Source organism: Coptis chinensis, chromosome 7, assembly GCF_015680905.1.
Source record: "Coptis chinensis isolate HL-2020 chromosome 7, ASM1568090v1, whole genome shotgun sequence".
NCBI lineage: Eukaryota > Viridiplantae > Streptophyta > Magnoliopsida > Ranunculales > Ranunculaceae > Coptis > Coptis chinensis.
In genome coordinates, this window is record NC_141462.1 from 47,925,716 (window position 1) to 47,928,453 (window position 2,738).

Consider the following 2,738-nt stretch of genomic DNA (forward strand, 5'->3'; position numbering starts at 1 on the left):
GCAGAGGAGATCCTCGGTCTTGCCCACGGCCGAGCGAATAGGTATGTGAGAAGAGAACTGACTCCGGTGGAAGAGGAACTAGATAGTGACAAGGAAGAAGATGAAGAGGGAGAAGAAGTTGTTAGTAGTGAAGGTGAGTCCAAAAAAGTGTATACCAGGAAACGTACAAGACGTGAGTCTGTTCCCCAAAGAAAGGTTGTCAAAGTAAAAGCTGTCAGGAAGAAACAACGAACCCCTATTAAAGAGAAACAAGATGTCATTGTTAAAAAAAAAACCCCACTTCCACTAGGAAACCACCCCAACTTCCAAAGATAAAATAACGTACCCCTCCAAGAAAAAAGTTTCCTACTACCATAACATGAGAAGTACATACTGTGCCTGGTAACGGAGCCGTTAGAAGGGAAACACGATCGTCGGCCCCCCTTGGAGTAAGTGTTGTGCTCCCCTCAACTTATGGGAGGAAGAGAAAAGCTGTGTCTGGACAACTCTAGGATTCGTCAAACTATACCGTGTCCAACAGCTTGCCTCTTTCTAAGTACCCCAAACACAAACGTAGTGCTAAATCCCAGGCTGGAGAAACTGGAGTTATTTCCCAACATGTTGGGGGAAATGAAGCAGAGCCTTTATCAGTCACTGAGGAAGATGAACAGAACCCTATTGAATACGCAGAAGGGCCGCTTAACCTGGCAAAACTTATCAACAATCAACAATTGGAGAAGGAGGCTACTGCAAACAAGAGAATGTCATCGTCAGCACATGTGGTGAGTCGAGTCCTAGTGGCTGCAATGAAAAAAAGATATCGTTATTTGGGTTTATTTGCACCGACCTTAGATGCCTCAGTGGCTGAAAAAAAGATATCACTTTGTGGGTTTGATCTAAATTAGGATTTGTATGACATTTTGAAGGAGTCTGAAGCGGGTCATAGCACCGACAACCAAGTACCTACTGAAGTGGTATGTATTTTTTAATTTGTTATGGCAACAGTTATTGCAAAATTGTTAGGATACAAATTCGCAACTATATCTCCCTCTCCCTCTCGTGTTGTACTATGCAGGTCCTTCAAGAGACTCACAACCCCAGTGTTATTGAGCCCCACCTATTTGATGTGGAGACTGCGTAATATATTAACCATATCCCTCTAAACAAATGGATGGGTTGTTCAACAAGTATCTAAGCGTGCAGTTGTCGAGGAGTCAGCCTGATGTTATTGATAGGGGAGGAGAAGACTTGCTGAAAGATGTTTCGGCTGAAGAATTTAGCAAGTGTTATACTGAGCCGGCTGTTAGGGCTAGTGAACACCTGAGGGGGAGCATGAGTAACATGGAAGTCTACCAATCATATGTGTCAAGGAATCAGCAATTGCAAATAGAGGCAGTGGGTAATGAGAAAACGCTTCTTGAGATTGAGACAACGGGTATCGATGGGGAACAGACTCATCGAGAGGAAATTTTATGTAATGAAATTGAACGAATTTTGGCTGTGGATGTCGTAAGTGCGTCCAAGGCAATTGAAATTTAAATGTGTTCCTATGACTTATTTAGCTTCTTAGTGGAGATTAAATGCTTTGTATATGAGTGGAACTTTATGTGGCTTCTTTGAAACATCATATCTACTTTCTGAGCTTATATAAAGTTTGTTTATTTAGGTTGTCTGTGTGACTCCAAGTGATGGTGATGGTGAAGTTGAATTAGTTCCAATTTGTGAGGATAACTTAGAAGATGGGGAACTAGAATTTGATCCTAACTAACAATACACTAATGATTTTGCATTTGATATGGTAATATCGATGTTTGTGCTTCACTATTAATTACTTTTTTTTAAATATTGTCATGTCTATAGGTTATTGTTATGTTTTTTTAGGCTACTATTTTCAAGGAATTGGGGATGCAAGCCGCAGAAATATGCCCTATGCCTACTGTGAGTGTTTAGGGTGGTGGCACTGATGCGGTAGAAAGTGCTATTTCAGAACATAAATCTGCTTGTGGGAGCGCTATTGCAGAAATTCATATTGCACCAACTGCTCCTGTAGAAGGGGAAAATGCAGTCAAGGTACATTATTTTATTTTACGGACCCTTTATTTTAATGTACCTCCCAAATTACTCTTAAGTTATCTTCTAAATATGGATTGAAATGTTATTATTTTAGTGGGACATTATGTTCCTACTGTGTGACATCATAGATGCCATCTGACTTCATTCCTTTCTGACACAGAATGCTTGTGAGACATCCATTGTAGATGATCGTGGTGATGGACTTTCTAAGAATAGGGTGGAAGGTTGCCTCCTGATTGTTGATAAAGGAGAAGGAGAATATTATGTGGCTACTTTTGTGATGCAAGAAGATATGGCACAGGGATCGCAGCAATGAATATTTACTCAATATATAAGGAGTGAACTCGAGGTTGAAGTGGCTGACTTTTGCAAAGATTTGATTCTTGGTGTTTTCAATAAGGAGTGTGATAAGAGCCCAAAACTGTAGTTTTAACCCTGTAACAGTCATACTTTTAGACCAATTATGTGAGTAATAATTAAGAGTTAACACTGATTACGTGTTTTTATGCATTTCAGGCTTCAAAGTCCATTATGTGTAGAAATGTGCCACTTTAGCAAGATAAAGGAGCAAAGGTCGGTTACTAAGGAGTTCCGTGATTAAAGGCCAAGATTCAAGAAGACAAAGCCTTTCTAAAAGCCCGGTCAAAAGCTGAAAAGTCAACACGGGCAGAAACAGCACACAAAGT